Consider the following 16411-nt stretch of genomic DNA (forward strand, 5'->3'; position numbering starts at 1 on the left):
ACAAAGGTGTTAATCAGAGACTTGGCTTTGTGGACACTTTTCAGAGAACAAATTTGTTAGCATAAAAATAAAGCCAGAAAATGAAGAGCTGTTTAATCACTCAATTGGATTTTTCTGCCAGCATATTTTTTTTCTCTGCAACCCACTGCTAAATTGTGCTTCCTAGCTGTTTTTATAAAATCACTGAATCAAATCTAACTCTGATTACATCAGGGAAGGCCAGGTACCCACACCATAACAGGGGGTTTGAAATTTTGACTTGTCGACTTAAATATCACCAAAATCTGATCACAAGGTCAATTACGTCCCTTGGTGGGATTGAAACACCAACCTTTTGGTTAATAGCCGAACACACTAACCGATTGCGCCACAGAGACACTTTGCAAAAAGTACATACTGACAAAGGCTAATAAGCATTCATCTAGAACGTTTCCTAGAAAAACTTAAAAAAGTCAATAATCTGGAGAGTTTTTGTAAGATGTTTCTTTCATCAACCAACGAAGAAACACATTGGTACTTTCCCATGATGAGTGAGTGCTTCAGGATCTCTTGCACTTACATGTGCAGCAGAGTACTGCAATGGAAGCATGCTGGGCCGATAACCCAGAGGTAGGCAGATTGAAACTATCCTCTGCTATATGCATTTTTTTTTAATTAAAGTAATCCAAAATTGGGATTGATATTTTAGCTCTTTTATTTTTACTTAAAGTACAATAACTTTTACCATTTTAATTTGTTTAATAGTATATTGACAGTATTGTTTTCTTTCAAAAATCCACTTAATTTTCTTTACCCTATTATTAAAATGGTAATTGACAAAAACAAACTACATTGTCACCAGAAGAGGAATACAAAATGTACAAGTGATATATTAAAATCATCTTTCCAGCTTGAATTTCTATGATGCATTGGGGCAACGATTTTGTGAGAAACATCTTCACCCTTAAATAAAGATTTTCTTAATTCCTTACCTGTGTGCTAATTAGATATCACCTTGTTTTCACATTAAACAGACTTCCACATGAGAAAGCAGCAAGGATGCAGTGGCGTTAATGTTTCCTGGTGTCAACCTGTATTATTTCAGTAGATATTGAAATGACGATGCATCTTGCTGCCTTTCCAATGAAGCAAGTTTAATTTAGTAATAGGTGAAAAACCATCCCTACAAAGGTGTTAATCAGATACTTGGCTTTGTGGACACTTTTCAGAGAACAAATTTGTTAGCTTAAAAATAAAGCCAGAAAATGAAGAGCTGTTTAATCACTCAATTGGATTTTTTTGCCAGCATATTTCTTTTTCTCTGCAACCCACTGCTAAATTGTGCTTCCTAGCTGTTTTTTTTTTATAAAATCACTTAATCAAATCTAACTCTGATTACATCAGAGAAGGCCAGGTACCCTACACCATAAGAGGGGGTTTGAAATTTTGACTTGTCTACTTAAAGATCACCAAAATCTGATAACAAGGTAAATTACGTCCCTGGGTGGGATTGAACCACCAACCTTTTGGTTAATAACCAAACACGCTAACTGATTGCGCCACAGAGACACTTTGCAAACGTATGTTCTGACAAACGCTAATAAGCATTCATCTAGAACGTTTCCTAGAAAAACTTTAAAAGTCAATAATCTGGAGAGTTTTTGTAAGATGTTTCTTCCATCAATCAACGAAGAAACACATTGGTACTTTCCCATGATGAGTGAGTGCTTCAGGATTTCTTGCACTTACATGTGCAGCAGAGTACTGCAATGAAAGCATTCTGGGCCCATAACCCAGAGGTAGGCAGATTGAAACTATCCTCTGCTATATGCATACTATATTATTGCATACTATGCAATAATGTTTCAATTTGCATTACCCAGCAGAATTAGCTTTGCATATATAGATATAGTGCAGCAGAATATATTGGTGGTTGTAGTCAATTGTAATTACCTGTAGGTGACAAGAAGAGAAGAAACGTAAATTCACAATCGACATCAGCTGAAGATAAATTGATACTGATTGAACGCTGCTGTTATGTGTCAATTTTATCACGCTTTGATAAAAATGCACGCTTAGATCAATAAATGCACAGCCAAATGGCTTTGCACAGCCTACACCATTGGACTTAAGTAGAAGACTATTACAAGTGAAACCAATAATTGAAATCTGTAACCACCCCCCACCCCCTCAAATGCCAGGCAATAAATTACCTTAAAAACAACAACCAGGCATTCCACAAAGATTAAACTGGGTCTATATCATTCAAAACTTTAAAAAAGTACTTCAAAATCACATACTATGCAATAATGTTTCAATTTGCATTACCCAGCAGAATTAGCATTGCATATATAGATATAGTGCAGCAGAATATAATGGTGGTTGTAGTCAATTGTAATTACTCAGCAGAATTAGCTTTGCATATATAGATATAGTGCAGCAGAATATATTGGTGGTTGTAGTCAATTGTAATTACCCAGCAGAATTAGCTTGCATATATAGATATAGTGCAGCAGAATATATTGGTGGTTGTATTCAATTGTAATTACCCAGCAGAATTAGCTTTGCATATATATAGTGCAGCAGAATATATTGGTGGTTGTAGTCAATTGTAATTACCCAGCAGCAGCTCTACTGCACTCAACATCACCAGTGCTCACAATATATATAATGCTATATACTATGCCATAGTGGTGCTTACTATATAACACCTCCTACTGCGTTCCCCCTGGCAATGAGCATGACACCCAGAGAGTGAAACCCCTGGCAATGAGCATGACACCCAGCACGTGAAACTCTTGGCATTGAGCAGTTTTTGTAAAAGTAATTAGAAGCTTTACTGTAGGGCATAGTGTATCACAGATATTGTGGTGAGTGACATAATATGTTCCAAAGGGCATTAATGTGTGGGGCTTAACATGGTGGAAATGACTGTACTTTTTTCCCTGTGGTGGCCGAGGTCTGTTGGTGCAGGGTCAAGAACTGGGGTGTAAGGTAGTCTTTGCCTGAAAGGCTACGCCCATTTTATGGAGACCATACCCATTTTTGCGAGGTCACGCCCCCCCATCCCGTCCGGAGCGCTCATGCAAATATAGTTTTTTTTATATATATATATATGGGGGAGGGGCACAATTTTTAATGCCAATGGTGGCGGGGGGCACGCATTTTTAAATCTCGCATTTGAAGCCAAATTGTTTAGAAACACCCCTGCAAGAAAATATCTGCAAATCCAATGTTACCATAAGTGTGGCATATACCTGCGCTTGCTCGCGGGGTGAGAACATCTCCCTAATTTAATTCAGCGATATGAATAGAGGTTGTGCAGCAGCCACAGAAAGGGTTAATCTCTGCAGCTTGTCACTAAATTACATTGTGGCAATTTTAGCTGGGAGCTGCAATAATTACTCTAATACATAACACAACCAACACTTCTATATTCACACAATATACTGCATGGTGAATATAGAAGTGGTGCTTGCTAAACAGCACCTCCTACTGCATTCCACATCACCGCTGGTCACACTCATATCAGGCCCATAATGCTGTATACTATGCCATAGTGGTGCTTACTATATAACACCAGGTGCTGTGCAGTGGTCAAAACACACTAACTGGTCCCATGCTGTTGTTGAACTAAAGGCCTATACACACGATGAGATTCGGTCTATGCTAATAGGTTTAAAAAGGTTACATAAAAGCTACTTTGGGGTATATGCAATTCACGGCGAATCGCGGCAAATTATGGCCGTTTTTAAATTCGACACAATTCGACATGTGAATTCCGGCAGGTGGCTGCCGGAATTCACCATATTCAATGAAAAACGGATTCGACAGTCCCGCGGGCGAAAAACGGACAATTTGACGTATTTTGCCGCGAATTAAAAAAACGGGAAAAAACGGAAAAAACACGGAAAAAAAAATGGCGTGGGGTCCCCCCTCCAAAGCATAACCAGCCTCGGGCTCTTCGAGCTGGTCCTGGTTCCAAAAATGCGGGGGGAAAATTGGGCAGGGATCCCCCGTATTTTTAAAACCAGCACCGGGCTCTGCGCCTGGTGCTGGTGCAAAAAATACGGGGGACAAAAAGAGTAGGGGTCCCCCGTATTTTTTACACCAGCATCGGGCTCCACTAGCTGGACAGATAATGCCACAGCCGGGGGTCACTTTTATGCAGTGCCCTGCGGCCGTGGCATTAAATATCCAACTAGTCACCCCTGGCCGGGGTACCCTGGGGGAGTGGGGACCCCTTCAATCAAGGGGTCCCCAGCCACCCAAGGGCAAGGGGTGAAGCCCGAGGCTGTCCCCCCCATCCAATGGCTGCGGATGGGAGGCTGATAGCCTAGAGTAAAATGACAAGAATATTGTTTTTTCCAGAAGAACTACAAGTCCCAGCAAGCCTCCCCCGCATACTGGTACTTGGAGAACCACAAGTACCAGCATGCGGGAGAAAAACGGGCCCGCTGGTACCTGTAGTTCTACTGGGGAAAAAATACCCAAATAAAAACAGGACACAGACACCGTGACAGTAAAACTTTATTACACACTGCCGACACATTCATACTTACCTATGTTGACACGCCGACTGCCACGGTCTCCGACGATCCGAGGGTACCTGTGAAAAAAATTATACTCACCTTCCAGCGTCCAGAGGTACATCCACGTCCAGAGATACATCCACGTACTTGGCAAAAAAAGAAAACGGACACACGGACCACCGGACTGAAAGGGGTCCCATGCTGACACATGAGACCCCTTACCCCGAATGCCGGGACACCACGTGACTCCTGTCACTGAAGTCCCTTCAGCCAATCAGGAAGCGCTACTTCCGTGGCGCTCACCTGATTGGCTGTGCGCTGTCTGTGCTGTGACAGCGCATCGCACAGCTCCGTCCATTATATTCAATGGTGGGAACTTAGCGGCTAGCGGTGAGGTCACCCGCCGGTCAGCGGCTGACCGCGGGTAACCCCACCGCTGACGGCAAAGTTCCCACCATTGAAACTAATGGACCGAGCTGTGCGATGCGCTGTCACAGCACAGACAGCGCACAGCCAATCAGGTGAGCGCCACGGAAGTAGGCGGCGGCTTAGCGTGTGTAACTCTGCTAAATTCGCCTTGCGACCGATCAACTCGGAATGAGGGCCTATATTTCTTTATATAATGGACACCTCAGTTTCTATTCATTCATGTCCTGCCCCCTACTCTGTCAGACCCCTTCCCCTCTACTTTTCTGACCCCAAACGCCACTCATTCTTGTTGAGTGCTGGTGGGCCCATTCAGAATTTTGCTATGGGGACCACAAAGGTCTAGTTACGTCACTGGGCAGGGTTATAGAGGAGGCGGTGCAAGGCATCCTGGGAACAGTCAAAGCTTTAGCCTGTTGGTGCCTTGGATCAAGATCCAACTCTACACCCCTATGTTAGTGTAGTGCCTTTTGGGGTTAAGGTTTTACAGAAAGTTACAGGTTTTTTTAATTTAGTAAAATATGCCCCATTTTAAAGATAGGGCATTTAAATTTGTTGCACCTGTGCAGTACATAGCAGCCTGCAGGGCATGTACAGTGGCTTCATTTGGGTGCACATACATTGCCGGCTCCTGGTCGCAAACTGAAATTATTGTGTGTAAGTGTAATTAGCGGTGTTTATGTCATACAGGGGGGTGGGGGAGGTTTGTGGTTGGTGGGGGGCACGCTGTGTGATTATTATCCTGCATCTATACATACATGCGCTGACACCTGGACATACACTGATGTACCCACACCTAATATCCATACATACACACCCTGACACCTGGACATACACTAACATTCCCACACCTGCATCTATACATACACACGCTGACACCTGGACATACACCAACATACAAGCACCTGCATCTATATATACACGCGCTGACAAATGGACATACACCGACGTACCCACACTTGCATCTATACATACATGCACTGACATCTGGACATACAAGCACCTGCATCTATACATACACGCGCTGACATCTGAACCTACACTGACGTTCCCACACCTGCATCTATACATACACATTCTGACACCTGGACATACACAGACGTACCCTCACCTGTATCTATACATACACGCGTTGACACCTGGACGCACACCGACGTACACACACCTACATCTATATATGCATGGATGCAAATGTGGGTACGTTGTAGCATACCGCTGTGTTTCACCAACCATCACAGCGCTCTCCCCCTGTTTTCTTTCATTACTCACGTGAGTTACATATGAACTTTAACTGCAGTAAATAAGAGGCGTTGGTTACAACTGTTGCTGTTCATCCACAAGAAGGAATTTAATGTATCAATTACAATTGGAAAGTAACGATTTAATTACAACAGCTGTATCCAGGAGGATTTTTTGGACACTTTAATAGACATTCCGTTGTCATCAAGGGCAATATGAAATAGATACTGATTACATTTAGATATGGATAGTGGTGCCTATATATGTTGACTCCATTGTATTTTGTTGAATGTGGGTTTCTTCTGTCTATATATATTTTTTTTAAAATAAAGAGCTTGTATATTCTATTTTTTGCGCTCCCTTGATAACAAGTGTGATTATCTTTAAAATTTGGTTTATTATTGGTAGAACAGTACTAACTATGGGAGCAGCATTTTATAATATATGGTAAAAATTAATAGATGTATAAAGATTAAATAAGCAACAAATTGGTGAAATAGATAAGTTTTGATAGGAGCGCTGGGTTCTATATATATATATATATTGACATTTGGTTATATATATGTATAGACTTTATAAATTCTTGACAGAGATGTGCCTGAGCAGCAGCCCTCCCCAGCCCTATCTCAAATCATACTTATTTTGCATAGGAGATACCATGGTCATGAAGATTGTTCTCCCAGGGTGAGGTTCATTCATTGCATTCTGGGTATGCTGATCCCTGTGATTTCCCCAAATGTGGGAAACTGGACTGCATTATTTGTGGTAGTGAGGTACTGTGTTTGTGCTTTCCTCTGGTCAGCTCTGGTAAAAGTCAGATTTCTTTATCTCAGATCTTCCTCTAGCCTTGTTCTTCTTTCGAGAGTTCCCTTGTGCTGCCTCAGTTGGATCTCCTTCACTTGACAGGGGGGTGCCCGAGCAGCGACCCTCCCCAGCTCTAGCCCAACTCCTACTTACCTGCCAGGTGAGATACTATGATCATGAAGGTGCTTCTCCCAGGGCAAGGCTCACCCATTGCACTCTGGGTGTGCTGCTCCTGCGGTTTCCCCAAATGTTGGACACTTGACTGCATAATTTGTGTTTCCCCTGGTCGGCTCTCGTATAATATAGATCTCTTTGTCTCAGGTCTCTCTCCAGCCTAGTTTGCTGTCTGTTTCCACTTCTCTTTTCTTGAGCCACTCCCTTCTATGCCCTTGCTCACTATCCTGACTTCTCCAGTCTGCTTACTTTGTGCCTTCCAACGCACAATACAAACTACAGGTAGTGCTGCAGGGCCCACGCCCTTTTACTTGCCTTACAGAGCAGCTCTGGAGCTGTTACAGTGCCCAGCTGCTGCAAGAAATCAGCTTGAATGCTTCAGGGGCTGGGGCATAGCCAACATGAGCCCCACACCGAAGGAGGGTGGAGGTGTTTAATGTGAACTAGGGGTCATCCAAGCGCCGCAAAAGGCCGCCATGCCCTGCACGCCCCTTTTCTCTTTTCATATGCAGACGAGGGTTGACGCCAACTTTGACCCACTGCTTGGATGACATCACCATATGCAAATCCATCTGCTGCAGGCCTTCCCCCAGGAATGCTTGCACTAGTTGTTGCATTTGGTTTGTTGTTTGGGGGTGCTTCAGTATTAGGCAGCCTTCTGCCCTCCCATGTTCATCTGAAAATATGTGTTCTCCCTGCAGTTGTTGTCCCCAGATGAGAGTTTCCTTATGCTGCCTCAGTCGTTAACCGTGGCTGGATCTTATTGGCACTCGCGGTCGGGATATTCCTCCCTGCCGTGGGGTAGAGACCTCCTTTTGCTCGGTCTCAAATTGCTTTTTCCCCTTCACCGCTGTCTTTACATCAGACGTCCGCCGTGATGTAGCTCGTTCATGAATGGGCTTATATCTCAGCAATCAGAGTGTCTGGTAGTCACCTTCCTTACGCGTTTCTCCGCTGTTATCCAAGAGCGGTTTCGTCAGAGGATACATCAGCAGCCTAGCAGGCTCTTTTTAAAATGCACCGGACCAATAGCATTACTAATTAGTTGATTGGATATATACATGTACTAATTGGATGCATACATGTAATGACTCACATATGGAACAACTTTCTAATTGCAATTGCACATATAAAGGCATTTCATAATATAAAAATAAGCAACATGGTGATTAAAAATAATAATAAAATAAGCAACAAGGTGGTTTAAAAAATAACAGAAAATATATAATCTATATACAGATTAACCTCTAATCTTTCAATCAATACCTCATCTCTATAATCACATACACATAATTCAGAGACCCAGCACTAAGGATCCCCATTTACTTATATAAAACCTTTTAGGGTAACATAAATCCAACACACTACTAAAGCAGCTCTTGTGGCGCAGGGGAAACATCACCTGCACTCTATGCAGCGAGTCCCATGTTCGAATCCAACCCGCTCAGCTTAACATCCATATTATTTATTTACTTTTAATGGGATCATTCTATCAATTCATTTTTACCTTTAATTTTTGTTAATATTATTTCTATATTTCATTATTTTAACCCCTGGAATAATTACATTGCTGCTTAAACAACAAAAAGAATTGAAGAAAGAATAATTATTAAACAGACAATTTAAGGATTCGAAGATTTAAAGATTTAAAGATGTAAAAATTTAAAACAGGGAGGGGGGGGGGGGGAGGGAGGGGGGCCTTTTGGGAGAAGGAGGGAAAAAAAATAAAAAAATAAAAAATATATATATATATAGAACCAAGAGAAAGTGTAAAAAGAGGATGGAGGAAGAAATCTGATGTTCATCATTACTAGTGGATTTTACTAAAGAACTTTAAAGGAACACACACAACAGGATTATACAGTTTCATACTAAGAGGAATGCTGTTCCCAAAATAGCTACTTCTAATAATTTTGTTTATTTATTAAACATACAATAAATGGATATTCAATAAATAATATATTAGGTAAATCAATAGATAAAATCTTCAGAGACTGCCAATGTTGTTCAGTTCGATGCTCTCAATCAGACCATCAGGTGTAGGGGTACCCAAAGAAAAAATCCAAAATGCCTCCCTTGTCAAGTAAAGGAGATTCAACTGAGGCAGCACAAGGGAACTCTCATCTGGGGACAACAACTGCAGGGAGAACACATATTTTCAGATGAACATGGGAGGGCAGAAGGCTGCCTAATACTGAAGCACCCCCAAACAACAAACCAAATGCAACAACTAGTACAAGCATTCCTTGGGGAAGGTCTGCAGAAGATGGAATTGCATACGGTGATGTCATCCAAGCAGTGGGCCAAAGTTGGCTGGAACCCTTATCTGCATATGAAAAGAGAAAAGGGGTATGCAGGGCATGGCGGCCTTTTGCTGCGCTTGGATGACCCCTAGTTCGCATTAAACACCCCCACCCTCCTTCGGTGTGGGGCTCATGTTGGCCATGCCCCAGCCCCTGAAGCATTCAAGCTGATTTCTTGCAGCAGCTGGGCACTGTAACAGCTCCAGAGCTGCTCTGTAAGGCAACTAAAAGGGTGTGGGCCCTGCAGCACTACCTGTAGTTCGCATTGTGCGTTGGAAGGCACAAAGTAAGCAGACGGGAGAAGTCAGGGTAGTGCGCAAGGGCATAGAAGGGAGCGGCTCAAGAAAAGAGAAGTGGAAACAGTCAGCAAACTAGGCAGGAGAGAGACCTGAGACAAAGAGATCTGAATTATATGAGAGCCGACCAGGGGAAACACAAATTATGCAGTCAAGTTTCCCACATTTGGGGAATTCAAAGGGGCAGCACACCCAGAGTGCAATGGGTGAGCCTTGCCCTGGGAGAAGCACCTACATGATCATAGTATCTCACCTGGCAGGTAAGTAGGAGTTGGGCTAGAGCTGGGGAGGGTCGCTGCTCGGGCACCCCCCTGTCAAGTGAAGGAGATCCAACTGAGGCAGCACAAGGGAACTCTCGAAAGAAGAACAAGGCTAGAGGAAGATCTGAGACAAAGAAATCTGACTTTTACCAGAGCTGACCAGAGGAAAGCACAAACACAGTCCCCCACTACCACAAATAATGCCGTCGAGTTTCCCACATTTGGGGAAATCACAGGGGTCAGCATACCCAGAATGCAATGAATGAACCTCACCCTGGGAGAACAATCTTCATGACCATGGTATCTCCTATGCAAAATAAGTATGATTTGGGATAGGGCTGGGGAGGGCCGCTGCTCAGGCATATCTCTGTCAAGTAAAGGAGATTCAACTGAGGCAGCACAAGGGAACTCTCATCTGGGGACAACAACTGCAGGGAGAATACATATTTTCAAATGAACATGGGAGGGCAGAAGGCTGCCTAATACTGAAGCACCCCCAAACAACAAACCAAATGCAACAACTAGTACAAGCATTCCTGGGGGAAGGTCTGCAGAAGACGGATTTGCATACAGTGATGTCATCCAAGCAGTGGGCCAAAGTTGGCTGGAACCCTCATCTGCATATGAAAAGAGAAAAGGGGTATGCAGGGCATGGCGGCCTTTTGCGGCGCTTGGATGACCCTTAGTTCGCATTAAACACCCCCACCCTCCTTCGGTGTGGGGCTCATGTTGGCAATGCCCCAGCATTCAAGCTGATTTCTTGCAGCAGCTTGGCACTGTAACAGCTCCAGAGCTGCTCTGTAAGGCAAGTAACAGGTTGTGGGCCATGCAGCACTACCTGTAGTTTGCATTGTGCATTGGAAGGCACAAAGTAAGCAGACAGGAGAAGTCAGGATAGTGCACAAGGGTATAGAAGGGAGGGGCTCAAAAAAAAAGAAGTGGAAACAGACAGCAAACTAGGCTGGAGAGAGACCTTAGACAAAGAGATCTGAATTATATGAAAGCCGACCAGTGGAAACACAAATTATGCAGTCAAGTTTCCCACATTTGGGGAAATCACAGGGGCAGCACACCCAGAGTGCAATGGGTGAGCCTTGCCCTGGGAGAAGCACCTTCATGATCATAGTATCTCACCTGGCAGGTAAGTAGGAGTTGGGCTAGAGCTGGGGAGGGTCGCTGCTCGGGCACCCCCCTGTCAAGTGAAGGAGATCCAACTGAGGCAGCACAAGGGAACTCTCGAAAGAAGAACAAGGCTAGAGGAAGATCTGAGACAAAGAAATCTGACTTTTACCAGAGCTGACCAGAGGAAAGCACAAACACAGTCCCCCACTACCACAAATAATGCAGTCGAGTTTCCCACATTTGGGGAAATCACAGGGGTCAGCATACCCAGAATGCAATGAATGAACCTCACCCTGGGAGAACAATTTTCATGACCATGGTATCTCCTATGCAAAATAAGTATGATTTGGGATAGGGCTGGGGAGGGCCGCTGCTCAGGCACATCTCTGTCAAGTAAAGGAGATTCAACTGAGGCAACACAAGGGAACTCTCATCTGGGGACAACAACTGCAGGGAGAACACATATTTTCAAATGAACATGGGAGGGCAGAAGGCTGCCTAATACTGAAGCACCCCCAAACAACAAACCAAATGCAACAACTAGTACAAGCATTCCTGGGGGAAGGTCTGCAGAAGACGGATTTGCATACAGTGATGTCATCCAAGCAGTGGGCCAAAGTTGGCTGGAACCCTCATCTGCATATGAAAAGAGAAAAGGGGTATGCAGGGCATGGCGGCCTTTTGCGGCGCTTGGATGACCCTTAGTTCGCATTAAACACCCCCACCCTCCTTCGGTGTGGGGCTCATGTTGGCAATGCCCCAGCCCCTGAAGCATTCAAGCTGATTTCTTGCAGCATCTGGGCACTGTAACAGCTCCATAGCTGCTCTGTAAGGCAAGTTAAAGGGTGTGGGTCCTGCAGCACTACCTGTAGTTCGCATTGTGCATTGGAAGGCACAAAGTAAGCAGACGGGAGAAGTCAGGATAGTGCGCAAGGGCATAGAAGGGAGCGGCTCAAGAAAAGAGAAGTGGAAACAGACAGCAAACTAGGCTGGAGAGAGACCTGAGACAAAGAGATCTGAATTATACGAGAGCCGACCAGGGGAAACACAAATTATGCAGTCAAGTGTCCCACATTTGGGGAAATCGCAGGAGCAGCACACCCAGAGTGCAATGGGTGAGCCTTGCCCTGGGAGAAGCACCTTCATGATCATAGTATCTCACCTGGCAGGTAAGTAGGAGTTGGGCTATAGCTGGGGAGGGTCGCTGCTCAAGCACCCCTCTGTCAAGTGAAGGAGATCCAACTGAGGCAGCACAAGGGAACTCTCAAAAGAAGAATAAGGCTAGAGGAAGAAATGAGACAAAGAAATCTGACTTTTACCAGAGCTGACCAGAGGAAAGCACAAACACAGTCCCCCACTACTACAAATAATGCAGTCAAGTTTCCCACATTTGGGGAAATCACAGGGGTCAGCATACCCAGAATGCAATGAATGACCCTCACCCTGGGGGAACAATCTTCTTGACCATGGTATCTCCTATGCAAAATAAGTATGATTTGAGATAGGGCTAGGGAGGTCCGCTGCTCAGGCACATCTCTGTCAAGTAAAGGAGATTCAACTGAGGCAGCACAAGGGAACTCTCATCTGGGGACAACAACTGCAGGGAGAACACATATTTTCAGATGAACATGGGAGGGCAGAAGGCTGCCTAATACTGAAGCACCCCCAAACAACAAACCAAATGCAACAACTAGTGCAAGCATTCCTGGGGGAAGGCCTGCAGCAGATTGATTTGCATATGGTAATGCCATCCAAGCAGTGGGTCAAAGTTGGCTTCAACCCTCGTCTGCATATGAAAAGAGAAAAGGTGCGTGCAGGGCATGGCGGCCTTTTGCGGCGCTTGGATGACCCCTAGTTCGCATTAAACACCTCCACCCTCCTTCGGTGTGGGGCTCATGTTGGCTATGCCCCAGCCCCTGAAGCATTCAAGCTGATTTCTTGCAGCAGCTGGGCACTGTAACATCCCCAGAGCTGCTCTGTAAGGCAAGTAAAAGGGTGTGGGCCCTGCAGCACTACCTGTAGTTTGCATTGTGCATTGGAAAGCACAAAGTAAGCAGACGGGAGAAGTCAGGATAGTGCGCAAGGGCATAGAAGGGAGCGGCTCAAGAAAAGAGAAGTGGAAACAGACAGCAAACTAGGCTGGAGAGAGACCTGAGACAAAGAGATCTGAATTATACGAGAGCCGACCAGGGGAAACACAAATTATGCAGTCAAGTTTCCCACATTTGGGGAAATCGCAGGAGCAGCACACCCAGAGTGCAATGGGTGAGCCTTGCACTGGGAGTAGCAACTTCCTGATCATAGTATCTCACCTGGCAGGTAAGTAGGAGTTGGGCTAGAGCTGGGGAGGGTCGCTGCTCGGGCACCCCCCAGTCAAGTGAAGGAGATCCAACTGAGGCAGCACAAGGGAACTCTCGAAAGAAGAACAAGGCTAGAGGAAGATCTGAGACAAAGAAATCTGACTTTTACCAGAGCTGACCAGAGGAAAGCACAAACACAGTCCCCCACTATCACAAATAATGCAGTCGAGTTTCCCACATTTGGGGAAATCACAGGGGTCAGCATACCCAGAATGCAATGAATGAACCTCACCCTGGGAGAACAATCTTCATGACCATGGTATCTCCTATGCAAAATAAGTATGATTTGGGATAGGGCTGGGGAGGGCCGCTGCTCAGGCATATATCTGTCAAGTAAAGAAGATTCAACTGAGGCAGCACAAGGGAACTCTCATCTGGGGACAACAACTGCAGGGAGAACACATATTTTCAAATGAACATGGGAGGGCAGAAGGCTGCCTAATACTGAAGCACCCCCAAACAACAAACCAAATGCAACAACTAGTACAAGCATTCCTGGGGGAAGGTCTGCAGAAGACGGATTTGCATACAGTGATGTCATCCAAGCAGTGGGCCAAAGTTGGCTGGAACCCTCATCTGCATATGAAAAGAGAAAAGGGGTATGCAGGGCATGGCGGCCTTTTGCTGCGCTTGGATGACCCTTAGTTCGCATTAAACACCCCCACCCTCCTTCGGTGTGGGGCTCATGTTGGCAATGCCCCAGCCCCTGAAGCATTCCAGCTGATTTCTTGCAGCAGCTGGGCACTGTAACAGCTCCAGAGCTGCTCTGTAAGGCAACTAAAAGGGTGTGGGCCCTGCAGCACTACCTGTAGTTCGCATTGTGCGTTGGAAGGCACAAAGTAAGCAGACGGGAGAAGTCAGGATAGTGCGCAAGGGCATAGAAGGGAGCGGCTCAAGAAAAGAGAAGTGGAAACAGACAGCAAACTAGGCTGGAGAGAGACCTGAGACAAAGAGATCTGAATTATACGAGAGCCGACCAGGGGAAACACAAATTATGCAGTCAAGTGTCCCACATTTGGGGAAATCGCAGGAGCAGCACACCCAGAGTGCAATGGGTGAGCCTTGCCCTGGGAGAAGCAGCTTCATGATCATAGTATCTAACCTGGCAGGTAAGTAGGAGTTGGGCTATAGCTGGGGAGGGTCGCTGCTCAAGCACCCTTCTGTCAAGTGAAGGAGATCCAACTGAGGCAGCACAAGGGAACTCTCAAAAGAAGAATAAGGCTAGAGGAAGAAATGAGACAAAAAAATCTGACTTTTACCAGAGCTGACCAGAGGAAAGCACAAACACAGTCCCCCACTACTACAAATAATGCAGCCAAGTTTCCCACATTTGGGGAAATCACAGGGGTCAGCATACCCAGAATGCAATGAATGACCCTCACCCTGGGAGAACAATCTTCTTGACCATGGTATCTCCTATGCAAAATAAGTATGATTTGAGATAGGGCTGGGGAGGGCCGCTGCTCAGGCACATCTCTGTCAAGTAAAGGAGATTCAACTGAGGCAGCACAAGGGAACTCTCATCTGGGGACAACAACTGCAGGGAGAACACATATTTTCAGATGAACATGGGAGGGCAGAAGGCTGCCTAATACTGAAGCACCCCCAAACAACAAACCAAATGCAACAACTAGTGCAAGCATTCCTGGGGGAAGGCCTACAGCAGATGGATTTGCATATGGTGATGTCATCCAAGCAGTGGGCCAAAGTTGGCTGGAACCCTCATCTGCATATGAAAAGAGAAAAGGGGTATGCAGGGCATGGCGGCCTTTTGCAGCGCTTGGATGACCCTTAGTTCGCATTAAACACCCCCACCCTCCTTCGGTGTGGGGCTCATGTTGGCAATGCCCCAGCCCCTGAAGCATTCAAGCTGATTTCTCTGCAGCAGCTGGGCACTGTAACAGCTCCAGAGCTGCTCTGTGAGGCAGTTAAAAGGGTGAGGGCCCTGCAGCACTACCTGAAGTTTGCATTGTGTGTTGGAAGGCACAAAGTAAGCAGACGGGAGAAGTTAGGATAGTGCGCAAGGGCATAGAAGGGAGCGGCTCAAGAAAAGAGAAGTGGAAACAGACAGCAAACTAGGCTGGAGAGAGACCTGAGACAAAGAGATCTGAATTATACGAGAGCCGACCAGGGGAAACACAAATTATGCAGTCAAGTTTCCAACATTTGGGGAAATCACAGGGGCAGCACACCCAGAGTGCAATGGGTGAGCCTTGCCCTGGGAGAAGCACCTACATGATCATAGTATCTCACCTGGCAGGTAAGTAGGAGTTGGGCTAGAGCTGGGGAGGGTCGCTGCTCGGGTACCCCCCTGTCAAGTGAAGGAGATCCAACTGAGGCAGCACAAGGGAACTCTCGAAAGAGGAACAAGGCTAGAGGAAGATCTGAGACAAAGAAATCTGATTTTTACCAGAGTTGACCAGAAGAAAGCACAAACACTGTCCCCCACTACCACAAATAATGCAATTGAGTTTCCCACATTTGGGGAAATCACAGGGGTCAGCATACCCAGAATGCAATGAATGAACCTCACCCTGGGAGAACAATCTTCATGACCATGGTATCTCCTATGCAAAATAAGTATGATTTGGGATAGGGCTGGGGAGGGCCGCTGCTCAGGCACATCTCTGTCAAGTAAAGGAGATTCAACTGAGGCAGCACAAGGGAGGACATCTTGCCTCTGTAGAGCCAGTTTGTGCAAGGAGAGATTGATTGATTCTTTTTTGGTGGGGGCCCAAACCAACCAGTCATTTCAGTCAGTCGTGTGGCAGACCCTGTCGCTGAAATGATGGGTTCGTCAATGTTTTTCTTTTCAATCTAAGCACCAGCAGTTTTCTGTAAGCATCTGCTTCGCTATGATGATCAACACGTCACAAGGGAAAACACTCAGGGCTGGAGGCGTAGATCTTAGGACCA

The 16411-nt window shown here is 45.4% G+C and overlaps 13 non-coding genes and 2 pseudogenes across 13 annotated transcripts; 2 read left to right on the forward strand and 13 right to left on the reverse strand.

Moving 5' to 3' along the window:
- Positions 1 to 1474: 1474 nt before the first annotated feature.
- TRNAN-AUU (transfer RNA asparagine (anticodon AUU)) lies at positions 1475 to 1548 on the reverse strand. The gene has a single exon. It is a non-coding gene; the product is annotated as a tRNA-Asn (tRNA).
- Positions 1549 to 6809: 5261 nt separating this feature from the next.
- On the forward strand, positions 6810 to 6973 carry LOC135040549 (U1 spliceosomal RNA). Its single transcript, XR_010234440.1, has one exon. It is a non-coding gene; the product is annotated as a U1 spliceosomal RNA (small nuclear RNA).
- Positions 6974 to 7125: 152 nt separating this feature from the next.
- LOC135040572 (U1 spliceosomal RNA) lies at positions 7126 to 7267 on the forward strand (annotated as a pseudogene).
- Positions 7268 to 9879: 2612 nt separating this feature from the next.
- On the reverse strand, positions 9880 to 10021 carry LOC135040569 (U1 spliceosomal RNA; annotated as a pseudogene).
- A 152-nt stretch (positions 10022 to 10173) lies between these two features.
- On the reverse strand, positions 10174 to 10337 carry LOC135040538 (U1 spliceosomal RNA). The gene has a single exon (XR_010234430.1). It is a non-coding gene; the product is annotated as a U1 spliceosomal RNA (small nuclear RNA).
- A 662-nt stretch (positions 10338 to 10999) lies between these two features.
- Positions 11000 to 11162, reverse strand: LOC135040558 (U1 spliceosomal RNA). Its single transcript, XR_010234449.1, has one exon. It is a non-coding gene; the product is annotated as a U1 spliceosomal RNA (small nuclear RNA).
- A 152-nt stretch (positions 11163 to 11314) lies between these two features.
- Positions 11315 to 11478, reverse strand: LOC135040535 (U1 spliceosomal RNA). Its single transcript, XR_010234427.1, has one exon. It is a non-coding gene; the product is annotated as a U1 spliceosomal RNA (small nuclear RNA).
- A 671-nt stretch (positions 11479 to 12149) lies between these two features.
- On the reverse strand, positions 12150 to 12312 carry LOC135040555 (U1 spliceosomal RNA). The gene has a single exon (XR_010234446.1). It is a non-coding gene; the product is annotated as a U1 spliceosomal RNA (small nuclear RNA).
- Positions 12313 to 12464: 152 nt separating this feature from the next.
- Positions 12465 to 12628, reverse strand: LOC135040546 (U1 spliceosomal RNA). The gene has a single exon (XR_010234437.1). It is a non-coding gene; the product is annotated as a U1 spliceosomal RNA (small nuclear RNA).
- Positions 12629 to 13299: 671 nt separating this feature from the next.
- LOC135040566 (U1 spliceosomal RNA) lies at positions 13300 to 13462 on the reverse strand. Its single transcript, XR_010234456.1, has one exon. It is a non-coding gene; the product is annotated as a U1 spliceosomal RNA (small nuclear RNA).
- A 152-nt stretch (positions 13463 to 13614) lies between these two features.
- On the reverse strand, positions 13615 to 13778 carry LOC135040533 (U1 spliceosomal RNA). Its single transcript, XR_010234425.1, has one exon. It is a non-coding gene; the product is annotated as a U1 spliceosomal RNA (small nuclear RNA).
- A 671-nt stretch (positions 13779 to 14449) lies between these two features.
- On the reverse strand, positions 14450 to 14612 carry LOC135040577 (U1 spliceosomal RNA). Its single transcript, XR_010234460.1, has one exon. It is a non-coding gene; the product is annotated as a U1 spliceosomal RNA (small nuclear RNA).
- A 152-nt stretch (positions 14613 to 14764) lies between these two features.
- LOC135040542 (U1 spliceosomal RNA) lies at positions 14765 to 14928 on the reverse strand. The gene has a single exon (XR_010234434.1). It is a non-coding gene; the product is annotated as a U1 spliceosomal RNA (small nuclear RNA).
- A 672-nt stretch (positions 14929 to 15600) lies between these two features.
- LOC135040562 (U1 spliceosomal RNA) lies at positions 15601 to 15763 on the reverse strand. Its single transcript, XR_010234452.1, has one exon. It is a non-coding gene; the product is annotated as a U1 spliceosomal RNA (small nuclear RNA).
- Positions 15764 to 15915: 152 nt separating this feature from the next.
- Positions 15916 to 16079, reverse strand: LOC135040574 (U1 spliceosomal RNA). The gene has a single exon (XR_010234458.1). It is a non-coding gene; the product is annotated as a U1 spliceosomal RNA (small nuclear RNA).
- Between the last annotated feature and the right edge of the window lie 332 nt (positions 16080 to 16411).

The sequence above is a fragment of the Pseudophryne corroboree genome, unplaced genomic scaffold (genome assembly GCF_028390025.1).
Source record: "Pseudophryne corroboree isolate aPseCor3 unplaced genomic scaffold, aPseCor3.hap2 scaffold_745, whole genome shotgun sequence".
NCBI lineage: Eukaryota > Metazoa > Chordata > Amphibia > Anura > Myobatrachidae > Pseudophryne > Pseudophryne corroboree.